General features: G+C 36.3%; 1 protein-coding gene across 1 annotated transcript in view; it reads right to left on the bottom strand.

Annotated features, from left to right (window-relative positions):
* FCHSD2 (FCH and double SH3 domains 2) overlaps window positions 1-15,032 on the bottom strand; it is a 254,614-nt gene that overhangs the window by 193,592 nt on the left and 45,990 nt on the right. The window lies entirely within an intron of this gene.

The following is a 15,032-nucleotide window of genomic DNA, read 5'->3' as shown; positions in this document are numbered from 1 at the left end:
AATCCCTGGCATTCCATGGTTTGCAGATTCTTCACTCCAGTCTCTGCTTCGGTCTTCACATGGCATTCTCCTCCCTGTGTGTCTCTCTGTCTTAAATTTCCCTCTTCTTATAAGGACACCAGTCACTGAATAAGGGCCTACTCTAATCTAGTACAACAGCATCTTAACTTGATTACATCTCCAAAGACCCTATTTCCAAATAAGGTCACATTCACAGGTTCTGGTGGACATGAATTTGGGGGTGATACTATTCAACTCAGTAAAGTTACAAAATCTTATTTTCAGACAATAAGTGAATAAAAAGTCACCCCCGGGGCCGGCCTCGTGGCTTAGCAGTTAAGTGTGTGCGCTCCGCTACTGGCGGCCAGGGTTCGGATCCCGGGCGCGCATGGACACACCGCTTCTCCGGCCATGCTGAGGCTGTGTCGCACATACAGCAACTAGAAGGATGTGCAACTATGACATATAACTATCTACTGGGGCTTTAGGGAAAAAAAGGAGGAGGACTGGCAATAGATGTTAGGTCAGAGCCGGTCTTGCTCAGCAAAAAAAAAAAAAAAAAAAAGAGGAGGATGGGCATGGATGTTAGCTCAGGGCTGATCTTCCTCACAAAAATAAAGACATAAATAAAGTCACCCCCTTAAACTGAAGCTTTTGAAAATTATTATTAGCTCTTTGAGAGCAAGGGTCTTATTTTACTTATCTCAGTGTACACTTTTAAACTTATTATTGACGAGAGTATGGTGTTTACCAAATCCAACAAGATATCTAATTTGCATCTCGAGGAAGAAAAGTGGAATCTACAGAAGAATATTATTATTTATCTGGCCTGTTGTCATAATGCTTCTACATTTGTGATAAAACTATAAAATAATTAACAATGGTTAACCAAGTCACTCCAGGGAAAAGGTGCTAGATGACCAGACCACAGCTTTAGAGCAGTGAACTGAGGTGAACACACCCCATGTGAGTATGCAAATAAATCCACATGGATATGGAAAGAAAATATTTGAACTATCTGTATTCAATTTTATCAAAAAATAAAGCAGTTTATCTGTATTAACATTTAAGCACAGATATGCCTTTGGTGCATCCCACCTCTACTTGGACAGAATATCAGATGGTCACATGCCATGTATAGTACACAAAGTATTCTGGGGAAGAAAGGATATTCTACAACACAGAGGGGTTATACTAGCATCCTCATTTATGCATTCACTTTCAAAGCATTTAAACATACTGCAATGTACATGTACCTGGTTGAGTCCATTTGTGGATTTAAGATTATTTAAATTATCTGACCCTCATAAAATGGATAGCTGGCTTCATAAGATTCCAATTAAAAAAAACACAGACTTAAGTAAATACTAATAATTCAAATACCTGCAAATGGCAAAGCTAACACGTTCTAACCATACAAAGAGGTCTTTATCAACAACAATATAAAATAGACACAATGACCATCCAATAAAATCTGACAAGAAATTAGACAATTAGAATTTTATGCCTTGAGATACAAGCTAACGGTAACAGGAAGCCATCAAAAGATATTGATTGACAATATATTTCAAAATAATATTTATTTCATTCTTTAACTTTTTATGCATATTTTATAATGTACACAATATATTAGTACAGAGCACATGTCTATAATTTAAACATAAACCCATATATCACTTAAATTTTTTTGTAGATGTAATATACAATCAAAATATGTCTGGAAACCACTATTTAGACAATCCCTAGAGTAAAGAGGTAGACTATCCTTTAGGAGCACTTAACTCCAATAGGACAAATACTGTATGATTCCACTTACATGAAACATCTAGAATAGGTGAACTCCTAAAGACAAAAGTAGATTAGACCACGTCAGGAGGGAGGAATGAGGAGTTATTGCCTAATGGGTGGAGAGTTTCTGTTTGGGGTGATGGAAATGTTCTCAGAATACTGGTGATGGTTTCACAACTTGTGAATGTACTTAATGACACTGAATTGTACACTTAAAAATGGTAAATTTTATGTTATACATATTTTACCAAAAATTTTTTAAAAATCTAACCACAAGTCTCCCCCCCCCCCCAAAAAAGAACACTGAACTCACTCCCTCAGTTCACATTCAATGCTTACTAAGCAATCTTTTGATCCATGAGCTTGTTTCCTAAGTGCCTTGAAGATAATTATCCTGACCAGATAAGTCTCCTATTATAAATTAACAGATGCAGTGTCTTGTTAGTTTTACTGGGAGATTCCTTCTGGCTAAACTGATAAAATCAAGCTTCTGGACTTAAGAAGCAAGGTATAAACACCCTGTGAAACTATGCCTCAAGTAAATAGCTGGTCTCCATCTTTGAAATCTCTTGGATAAAAACAAATTGCTATTTGAGTTATACCAGTTATTTCTCACCACTAGGGAATACAGGCATTAGTGAAGAACACTGTTTATCCTCCAGAAATGTAATCTTTTTAAAAATTACTTTTTGTCTCCCCAGATCCTAAAAGTCATCCACGTTCAAGGTGAAAAACGACTACTTTAATACATCTGTCTCTTCAACTTTGCTAAAATGAATCATTTAACACTTGGACCAGAAAAGAAGATGTGATCAGGGATAAATCAGAAACACACTAGATTCTAGGGTAAAAAAAAGGCAGAGAGGACTCTGGGAAGATGGTGGAGCAGGAAGCACAAGGAATCTGTCTCTCTATAGACAACAACGGCTTTTGCAGAATGCGTCTGCTGTAACTATTTTGGAACTCTGGAGACTGTTGAAGGCTTGCAACATCCAGGGGCAGACCTGGATGGGCAAATTGCAGTTAATTTCAGTCAATTTCAGCTCTTAGCACAGTAGGGTGTATCCATTCTCTACTCCTAGCCTCACAGCAGGCAGCTGTGTACATGTTCCTGAAGCAGCTTACACACAGCTTGTGGGGACCAGGGTGGGAAAAAAGGACCCAGTACTCCAAATATCAGGGATCCCTATTCTGATTGCTGCTTCTGATCACAGGGATGCAGATACAGGGACAGGCAGCCATTGTTGTTACACCTCCCCCCACTGTTGCAAGCCCCTCACCCTCTAGCCAGAGTGACTTCCAGGAAATTTAAAGGACTAGTGCCCTTTTTATCCCCTTCATTTTTTGCTTTTTTTCCCTTGTGGGAGTCATACATTAAACACTAGGACATTTAAAAATAACTTCACATACAGGGAAAATTAGAAAGTGACCATGCACACACAGGGAAAGGCTCAGAAAAAACCTGAGAAGACCTTAAGTTTACACTCCAGCCTGATCTTCAGCACAGAGACAGCCTACAACAATAAAAAAATAAACAAAAACAATAACAAAAAACAGCAAACCCAGGGGAAGGGGGAGAATCTGATTTCCAGTTACCACATTATTAGATTCAAATGTCTAGTGTTCAACAAAAAATCACAGGGCATACAAAGAAACAATCATGTATGGCTCATCTAAAGCAAAAAAAAATCAACAGAAATTGTCCCTGAAAAAGACTTTATGGCAGATAAACAAGACAAAGACTTTAAAACAACTATCTTAAAGATGCTCAAAGAACTAATGGAAGATGTAGAGAAAGTCAAGAAAACAATATGTGAGCAAAATGGAAATACCAATAAAGAGAGAAAAAACCTAAAAAGAAACCAAAAACAAATTCTGGAGCTGAAAAGTACAATAACTGAAATGAAAATTTTACTAGAGGGATTCAATGACAATTTTGGGCAGGGAGAAGAAAGAATCAGCGAACTTCAAGATGGGACAACAGAGGGGCCGGCCCAGTGGCATAGCGGTTAAGTTCACATGCTCTGCTTCAGCGGCCCAGGGTTCGCGGGTTCGGATCCTGGGCGCAGATCTACACACTGCTCATCAAACCATGCTGTGGCAGGTGTCCCACATATAAAATAGAGGAAGATTGGCAGAAATGTTAGCTCAGGGCCAATCTTCCTCAGCAAAAAGAGGAAGATTGGCAACAGATGTTAGCTCAGGCCTAATCTTCCTCTCCAAAAGAAAAAAAAAATAGGACAATGGAAATTATCGAATCTGAAGAAGAGAAAGGAAAAAGATTGAAGAAAAGTGAATAGAGCCTAAGGAACCTGTGTGATACCATCAAGCAGACTAACATATGCATCGTGGGAGTCCCAGAAGAAGAGAGACAGTGTCAGAGAGAATATTTGAAGAAATAATTCCTGAAAACTTCCCAAATTTGATGAACGACAGAAACATCCAAGAAGCTCAATGAATACCAAGTAGGATGAACTCAAAGAGATCCACACTGAGATACATTATAATCAAACTGTCAAAAACCAAAGATAAAGGGAGAATCTTGAAAGCAACAAGAGAAAAACAAACTGTCTTATATAAGGGATCTTCAATAAGATTATGAGTAGATTTCTCATCAGAAACTTTGGAGGCCAGAAGACAGTGGGTTCATATATTCAAAGTGCTAAAAGAAAAAAAATATGTCAACCAAAAGTCTACATCTGGCAAAAGCGTCCTTCAAAAGTAAGGGAGAAATTAAGACATTCCCAGATAAACAAAAGCTGAGGCAGTTTGTTACCACTAGACCTGCCCTGCATGAAATGCTCAAGGAAGCCCTGCAGGGTGAAATGAAAGGACACTAAACAGTAACTCAAAGCTGTAAAAAGAAATAAAGATCTCAATAAAGGTAAATACATGGGCAAGTACAAAAGCTACTATTATTGTAACAATGCTTTGTGACTACACTTTTTGTTTTCTGTATGATTTAAGAGACTAATATATTTAAAGGAAAAAAAACAATTATTAGTGTAAAAGCAAGTATTACTGTAACTTTGGTTTGTAAACTCCAAATCTTGTTTTCTACATAATATAAGAGACTAATGCATTTAAAAGCATTATTAGTTTATGGTTTTGAGCACAAAATGTATAAAGACGTCATTTGGGGACATCAACAACTGAAAGGGGTAGGGATGGAGCCCTAAAAGAGCAGAGTTTTGGGGGCTAGCCCGGTGGCATAGTGGTTAAGTTCACGTGCTCCGCTTTGGCTGCCCGAAGTTCACAGGTTCGGATCCTGGGCATGGACCTATGCACCGCTTATCAAGCCATGCTGTGGCAGGCGTCCCACATATAAAGTTGAGGAAGATGCACACAGATGTTAGCCCAGGGCCAATCTTCCTCAACAACAAGAGGAGAATTGGCAACGGATATTAGCTCAGGGCTAATCTTCCTCACCAAAAAAAAAAAAAAAAGGAAAGAAAGAAAGAAAAGGAAGAACAAACTAAACCCAAAGATAGCAGAAGGAAGGAAATAATAAAGATTAGAGCAAAGATAGATAAAATAGAGAATAAAAAAAACAGAGAAAATCAATGAAACCAAAAGTTGGTTCTTAAAAAGATCAACAAAGCTAACAAACCTTAAACTAGATGGACTAAGAAAAAAGGACAGAAGACTCTAATTACCAAAATCAGAATGAAAAAAGTGGGGACATTACTACCAATTCTAGAGAAAGAAAAAAGGATTATAAGAGAGTGCTATGAACAACTGTATGCCAACAAATTGGATAACCTAAATGAAATAAACAAATTCCTAGAATCACAAAAATCACCAAGACTAAATCACAAAGAAATAGAAAATTTGAATAGACCTATAACAGTAAGAAGACTGAATTAGTAATCAAAAATCTCCCAACAAAGAAAAGCCCTGGACCTGATGGCTTCACTGGTGAATTCTACCAAACATTTAAAGAAGAAGAACAGGTATGCGTTGCTTAACGACAGGGATATATTCTGAGAAATGCATCGTTAGGTAATTTTGTCATTGTGCAAACATCATAGAGTATACTTACACAAACCTAGATGGTATAGCCTACTACACAACTAGGGTATATAGTACTAACGTTATGGGACCACCATCATAGATGTGATCTATTGTTGATCAAGACACCGTTAACATGGTGCATGACTGCAACACCAACCTTTCTCAAACTTTTCCAAAAAATTGTAGAGGAGGGAACACTTCCGAATTCATTCTATGAGGCCAGCATTACCCTGATACCAAAGCCAGACAAAGACACTACAAGAAACAAAACTACAGACCAATATCCCTTAGAACACTGATGCGAAATACTACAACAAAATACTACTAAACAGAATTCAGCAGCATGTTAAAAGGATTATACATCATGACAAAGTGGGATTCATTCCTGAAATGCAAGGATGGTTCAACAAACAAAAATCAATCAGTGTAATATGCCACATCAACACAAAATGAAGGGGAAAAAAACCACATGATCATCTCAATTGATGCAGAAAAAGCATCTGACAAAATCCAACACCCTTTCATAAAACATTCAACAAATTAGGAATAGAAGGAATAATAAACCTCCACATAATAAAAGCCATATATGAAATCTCCACAGTGAACTTCATGCTCAATGGTGAAAGACCTTTTCCTCTAAGATCAGGAACAAGGCAAAGCTGCCTGCTTTACCATTTCTATTCAACACAGTACCGGAAGTTCTAGCCAGACCAATTAGTCAAGAAAAATAAATAAAAGGCATCCAAACTGGAAAGAAATAAAATTAGCTGTTTGCAGATGATATATCTTATATGCAAAAAACTCTAAAGATTCCACAAAAATACTGTTAGAACTAAACAAAATGTTCCTAACCTTCATATAATGAATGCTCTGTTAATGATGTGGGAGGTAATATTCACAATAATATCCCTACGATAAATGCAGTCTATTTCATCAGGCTATTTCTTACAGGGTTCTTATATGACACAGCTCCTGCCTGTTCCTCAGCTTCATCTTACACCACTCCCTGTATTACCTGATAACATACCAGCACTAACCAACTTAGATCCCAACCTCCTGCACACACACACATCATTCAGCCTCTTCACATCCCCAGCACCTAGCATCATGCCAGTCATGAAGCATGTGCTTGATAAATGTTGATGAATTTTTAAAAGACTGAAACTGAACAAATTATTAACTGAACAGTGACTCTCTGATGTTTAAACACTACCTCAATGAAAGCAGTTCTGCTGGGAGTGAAAATAATGTGGTCCAAAAACTCAGAATTCAGTTTGATTCAGAAATAAAACCTAGAACAATTAAATTAGAGGTTGCAAACTGGCACCTTCAGACAGAAAAAGCCTTCCCACACGTTTTAGTTGTTCTACAATACTAAAAGAAGTGAGGAATATTAAACAAAAACTTTTAAGAAGAATATATTACATAAAGGTTTACCAATTATTTTACTTCAACACTTCTGGAAGACACAATCTCTTCCATTCTGGATCTGTACTAACTTGAGAACATCTTTTGTCATCCTGATCTTTCCACTCTCTGTTCCTAGTTCTGCACTTCAAAGTTACAAGAAACCAGTCAGATTCAATTCACATACATGCATACAAAATCTATAACGTAGGCTGCTGCAAATCTGCAGTCTCTTCAACCATTTTCCCAAATAGCATGATTTCCAGGCCCACTACTATCCTTGATCATCTTCTTCTGGATGCACTTGAGTTTGCCAGTGTCTCTTTCAAAATGTGCCCAGAACTAGATTATTTGAAGGGAAAGGAGAGGAGGGAGCAGAGGACAGAAGACTCTGAGCAGGTTACTTTACTTCACTTACACATCTGTAAATGAGAATAATAGTCATTACCCCAAAGGGTTATTGGGAAAATATAAATGAGTTAATGCATGTAAAGTGCTTAGAACAGTGCCTGACACAAAATATCTCAAGATATGTTGTTTAACCTATACTACCGAGAAAGTTAAGAGTCCATAACATAAACTGAAACTTATACAGAGAGGTTGAGACAGGGGAACTGTTAAAAAAAAACCATAGTTTTTGATCAGTGGTTGGAGCAGGGACCCAAACTCAACTAGTATTTGTTCTCAACAGGCAAAGAACAAACGAGTAAGGACATGTGCAGACTAGTATGTCCTGTGTAAAAGGGGGTGGCATGGGGGAGGCATGTTAACAGAGAAACAGGTTCAAAAACCAAAGCTCTAGTTTGAATTCTCCCCTCTATCTACTCCGTTTTATCCTAGCCTAACACTAAATTCATTAATACAAACGAAGGATTTGGGGAGGAAAACAATGGGAGCAGCATAAGCAATGATTTCCATTCACTCTTAAGATGTGTGCTACATGAGCTGGCCCCGTGGCTTAGCGGTTAAGTGCGCGCGCTCCGCTGCTGGCGGCCCGGGTTCGATCCCGGGCACGCACCGACGCACCGCTTCTCTGGCCATGCTGGGGCCGAGTCCCACATACAGCAACTAGAAGGATGTGCAGCTATGACCTACAACTATCTGCTGGGGCTTTGGGGGAGTAAATAAAAATAAATAAAATTAAGATGTGTGCTACAGAACAGCCATGAAAAGACAAAGCTTACTAGCAAATCTACGTGCCCAAGAATACTAATATTTACTCTTATCCACCATCTCTTCTTTCAATAGTTTTTAATTTTCAAAACTTTAAAAATAAACCTAGATCAAATATTTTGAGGAAAAAAACTAGTCTTTTCTTCTCCCCAAAGATATTTCTAACCATTGTTGCAAGCTAAGGAACTCAAAAATAAAGTAAAATAATTTTCAAAAATAACTAACAACATGAACACTGAAAATAACCCTCAACTTTCCTCAAGATAGTTATTGTTCTACAGGACGAGACTGGCAGAATGGACAACTCCAAGTATATAGTCCACCATTTCAAATAATTTTACCCATACTTTTTTAATAGCAATGGCCAAAAAGCTAACTGCACACAGCTAAATTAAGTTACATTTTAAACGTCTATACTGATAAAATTTACCAAAAAAGAACCCCACCACATACACATAACACTAACTTCTTGGGTAGTATGCCTAACTCTTCATAAATTTATTTCTTAAAAGAATAAAAATAGCAAAAACTTGAGGTGCAACAGTGGGATACCAAAGGCTATTTGACACAGTGTCCGGGTTTTCTCTGTGTTTGTCCTTAGGTGAGGAGCCGCCCTTAAAGTCCACAATCTTTTCCTGCTCTTTCTCTCCAGCCACAGTAACCTTTTGTATCCTTCCTTCACTAGCAGCATTCTGCCAAAGACTACAGGAAGTATACTAATACACAGAACTTGCCTTTAGCAATTTCATTTTGAGTATTGCAAATGATTTCACCAACACTTCAGTGGTTAGCTAACTGCAGTCAAGAGCCAGACTTGATTTTACCCTCATATTTAATGTTTAATGACTCTTATATGGCTTCTGTGTTTTCAGAGATTCATTTGTTTTGTTTGTATAAATAGATATGCAACACATCTGTTATTTCTAAAGAATTACAAAGTGAATTTTACAAACCATGCTTAAAAACAAAATAACATTCTTGTAGGAAATTGAAAGCACCAAGCAACTTGAAAAAGTTCAGGGCTCAAATCCCTTCAAATGTAAATAAGGTTCTGTGATATTATTTTCTTTCTTTCTTCTAACATTCCACTAAAAATGTATTACAAGTTTACTTTGCATGTGCTTAAGCTATTATTTTTCAAATTGCTGTCATCTGATCAATCCCACTTGAATTCTTTTCCTTTATAATACTTTTCTATTGGGATGGCTCATCTCTATGCTCTCTAAATCTCACAAATAATATTCAACCTTTTTTGTCCAATAAATCCTTTGTATAAAGGATGACAACACAAACCACTAGTAATAATTCCATAAAGGTCATTCTTTTCCAATTGACTATAATGCCGTATCAGTGGCTCTGAAGGAAAAAAGTTAATTTATTTAATCAGAAGACAACACACAACCATAAAACGTAAGCTCTATAAATGCTAGCACTTTTTTTTTCTTCTTTTTTGAACAGTGCCATATCCACAGTACCCAGAAGAGTCCTCAATAAATATTATCTCAACACACGAAAACTGGTGTATCTTAAAATAAACTTCTAATTTTAAAATAGTACTTTATAAAAAATTAAATGTAGTAAATCCTTCTAGGGCATGGATTCCCATTCATCTATGGTCTAACTAAGGAAACATCAACATTCACAAGATTGAGCTCCTAACGAGACGAACCGCGAGACAAAAATATTAACAGAAGGAACTAAAACACAACCATCTTATTTTTAAAGACTGTTCTAAAATTGCTAAAATGACATTCATTCATTAAATACCCCATTTCTTTCTGGGGTATTTAAATAGTCTTAACTATTCAGATGACATACAAACAACAAATAATAGCCAGAACTATGGAACTTTCCAAAAAGGAAGCTTATAATAGCGTCATTAGACAGTTGGTAACAAAGATGATTCACATACTTTCAATTTAACTAGCAGACTCTTTAAAGGAAATGCTCGAAATAATGACAAGTGCTCTATTTTTCAGTTGATTTTAAAATGTGTGTAAATGTAACAGTTAATATACAGACTTCCATACTTAAAAAAATTTAATGGCTTAAACTAAAATGTATAATTTAAAATTAAACCAAATTCTCAAATTTTTGATTTTTCTCACAAAACTTCATTTTTTTCAGAGCACCAGAAAAATGTGATACAACAAAATACGAAAATGGTTTGAGGCAATTTTGGAAATTGATAAATTATAGGAATCTACTATCATTATTATAGATTCAATCAGACTTGAAAATTGGCAATAGCAGTGACGTTGTGTTCTAATCTACCAAAGTTGTCAAAACAAAGTATAAAATCTTATTAGGTCCAATATATCTATGTACTATTTTTGCTAATATTTAACCTAGATCTAATCATGAAGGAAAAACCCAAAAAATTCCTAATATAAAGTATTCTACAATTCTACAATTTTTCAAAAAGTCAATGTCATGAAAAAAAAACGGCAAAGAAAATATTCTAAATCAAATCAAGAGACATAGCTACCAAATGCAATGCGCAAACCTTAACTGGATCTTGGAAAAACAGCTATAAAAGATATTTTGGGAATAAATGAGGAAATCTGAATATACATCATATCATCTACATATTAGATGATATTATAGGATTATTTTTCATTATCTGGGTGTGACAGTGACATTACAGTTATTTTGGAAAATGCTCTGGTTCTGAAAAGATACAAAGCGAAGTATGTAGAAGCATTATGATGGGTACAGCTTACTTTCAAACAGTCCAGCTTAGAAAAAATATGTGTAGCTGCATAATGTAAGGGTGGCAAAATGTTAATAATTGGTTAATACAGAGTAAATTAATACCATTCTTCAGTATATTATTCTTTCAACATTTCTGTAAATTTGAAGTTTTTCCAAACAAAAAGTTAGAGGAAAAATGTCATTAGGTCAAAATGTTTCTTGATATTTCAATCCAATTCAGTAAAAAATTACAAAACCCAAAGCTAGCTAACATAATGGAAATTTCATTTTGTAAATCTCTTAAAGCTTGAAGTAATAACTGTTCTTGATTCTTGTCATAGATACATTTTAGACAACTAGGATTATAAAGAAAATTTCCATAAAGTTGATCCTGTTGCATGGATTTCTATTACAAAATCTGAGTTATGTTTGTATTTTAAAAGACTTAAACAGATAGCTAAAAAAATCTGGCATTGGGGCCAGCCCAGTGGCGCAGCCATTAAGTGAGCACACTCCGCTTCGGCGGCCCAGGGTTCGCAGGTTCGGATCCCAGGCACGCATCAATGCACTGCCTGTCAAGCCATGCTGTGGCGGCGTCCTATATAAAGTAGAGGAAGATGGGCACGGATGTTAGCCCAGGGCCAACCTTCCTCAGCAAAAAGAGGAGGACTGGCATCGGATGCTAGCTCAGGGCTAGTCTTCCTCACAAAAAAAAAAAAAATCTGGCATAATAAAGAGGTTAAGTAGTTATGAAACAGTAAATGTTCTCATATTGGGAGGGTTTTTACAGGGCCTTCCCAAATGCAAGAAGGTCCTCCCATTACCTTACCTCATACTTTTTCCAGACAAATGGGACTTAGAATATATAATAATACATGCATAGATCCCCAAATTTAATTCATCACTCTCTTTCTACCAGGGAAATCCATTATCTAATGAAGTTAGGTTACAACAATTTACAGAGATAAGGAAAACTATCTAACACAGTAAAGACCATCTTACATATGTACACATAGATTGGGAAGTATTTTCATACTCATTAGTGCATCTGGTCTCCAGAACTAGCCAGGGAAGAAGGGAAAAGAGAATGGTCATCATTCTTTTTTCAAAATTGAAGGAGATGGGCTGGCCTCATGGCTTAGCGGTTAAGTGCACGCGCTCCGCTGCTGGCGGCCTGGGTTCGGATCCCGGGCGCGCACCGACGCACGGCTTCTCCAGCCATGCTGAGGCCGCGTCCCACATGCAGCAACTAGAAGGATGTGCAGCTATGACGTACAACAATCTACTGGGGCTTTGGGGGGAAAAAATAAATAAATAAAATCTTTAAAAAAAAAAAATTGAAGGAGAAAAAGGTCAGAAAGTCATAGTCAAAAAAAAAAAAGGTCAGAGAAGTCAAGTAAGCATATATAAGAATTTGGTGGTTGTTCTATGGGCTTAAGGAGACAACTACAACTCTTAGACATTTCCAACAACAAACATTTGAAGACCATTTGATTGTTGTCTGAAATCTTCCACTGACACTGTCTGCTAAGATCAAGAAACTTCCTGCATGAAAACTTGGAAAGTGGTTTCAGCAAAGAGTAAAAATTCCTGGAGGCAATACTAGGATCCTCTGTTAAGAAATGCTGCATTCCTAACACACTAAGTGGTACAGACGTGAGCCCTCCATATCCGCGGGTTCCGCATCCAAGGATTCAACCAACGGCAGACCATCTGCACTGAATATGTACCTTGTCATTATTCCCTAAACAATATAGTATAACAACTATTTACATTGTATTAGATATTATAACTAATCTAGAGATGATTTAAAGTATACAGGAGGATGTGCGTAGCTTATATGCAAATACTACACCATTTTATGTAAGGGACTTGTGCACCTGCTGATTTTGGTATGGGGGGTGGTCCTAGAATTAATCCCCCATGGATACCGAGGGACCACTGTATATGTGGAAAAACAAGGAAATTAATAGCTCTGATTCTAAAAGTTATTCAGAAGAGTCAGTTTAAATATAAAAACATTTTAGAAATATCATAACCAACTTATTTCACTTATATTTCCCTTTTTAAATATGGCCAAGAGACAGATGAATTTTAAAATATCACTAATTAATTCTGAAAGAGTCCTTTCAAAAAATGTAAGCAAATGATACAGAAAGCACAATGTCACATACAGTTTAAATGAATTTTTTTTCTGTAAAACAAAATACCCAATGTCTTCTAAAAAAAAAAAATGGGCCCAAAAATGTTTTAAGTAATATCGCCTAATAGTAGCAATAACTCAGGAACTAGACACTCTCATATACTGCTGCTGGGAACATATATAACTATTTTTTACAGTGCATTCAGTAATATTACTAACGCCTTAAAAATGTATGTATCTCCTGACCCAGAAATCTCACTTATAGGAACTGGTGCAAGGAAATAATCAGAGATGAATGCAAAGCAGTTCAGCATAATATGGTTTATATAAAAAAAGTAAAACTAGAAACAACTTACATACCCAAGAAAATTTTAGTTAAATAAATGGTATACCAAATAAAACAGAATATAATTATCCCAAATTGTAATATGCAGTTATTTCAATGAGGATATAGAAGGAAAGATGTTCATAAAATAGTGGTAACTAAAGAAAGGATATACCAAACAAGACAATATATTTATAAATCTTAAATAAATTCACTCAATATATTGAAATTGTATACACATTCACAGAAAAAACTGTAAAGTTATACAATAGAACATTAATTAATTAATAATGGCAATCTCTACAAGATGGGGGGACAGATGATTTTTTTCCTTCTATTTGATTTCCAGAATCTTCTACAAAAAATATCTTTTACTTTTGTAATATCCATATGAAGGAAACTGTGAAGCTCTTTAAAATCATATCAGGGACTTATAGTATTCTGTGTGCTCAGAGCCTGTTCTTTACAAAATTTTATTAAATTACAGTGAAATAATAAATACAAACATAAAACTTTCTTAGGAAATTACTGCATGAAATACTCTGCACACACAAAAAAGGGGGTAAACTAATCAAGAGGAAAAATGAGACCCAAGAATCAATGAAGCCAACACAAGACAGAAATAAAAACATATTCAAATAAGAGCTATAAAGCAATCAGAGAGAAAAGCCAGATTGAAACAAGAGGCTGCAGGCTCAAGAAAAGAGGTCTACGACAAAATAGAGCCTTCAATGAATGAGATGGTGTATTTAAAACAGTGGAAAACCTGAGAAAAATTAAAGAAGAACTAAATAAGTCGAGATGTTCATGGTTTAGGAGACTCACTATTGTTCAGATGTCAATTCTCCCCAAATTGATCTAAAGATTTGAAGTAATCTTAATCAAAATGCCAGGCAGCATGTCGGGGAAATAAACAAACTGATTCTAAAATGTATATGGAAATATAAAGGGCCAAGAAAAGTGAAGGCTCTCACACTACCAGATATCAAGACTTACTATAAAGTTACAATAATGAAAACAGTGTAATATTGGCAAAAAGATTTCAAAAAATACATTAGTGGAATAGAATAAAGTTCAGAAATAGACTTACACATATAGTTACCTAATTTACCACAAAATATCACTTCAGTCCAGTGTGGAGGTGGGGGTGGGGGTACAGAATTTTCAACATATGGTGTTTCCTTGACTGGATATCCTTACAGAAAATGAAATCTTGACCCAATCCCACACCATACACAAAAGTTTACTTCAAATAGGCCATGGAACTAAATGTGAAAGATTAAAAAATAAAAATTCCAGGGGTCGGCCCCGTGGCTTAGCGGTTAAGTGCTCGCGCTCCGCTGTTGGCGGCCAGGATTCGGATCCCGGGCGCGCACTGACACATCGCTTGTCCAGCCATGCTGAGGCCGCGTCCCACATACAGCAACTAGAAGGATGTGCAACTATGACATACAACTATCTACTGGGGCTTTGGGGAGAAAAAAGGAA

Source organism: Diceros bicornis, chromosome 7 (genome assembly GCF_020826845.1).
Source record: "Diceros bicornis minor isolate mBicDic1 chromosome 7, mDicBic1.mat.cur, whole genome shotgun sequence".
Taxonomy (NCBI): Eukaryota; Metazoa; Chordata; class Mammalia; order Perissodactyla; family Rhinocerotidae; genus Diceros; species Diceros bicornis.
Note: the sequence above shows the minus strand (reverse complement) of the source record. Positions and strands in the feature narration are given on the sequence as shown.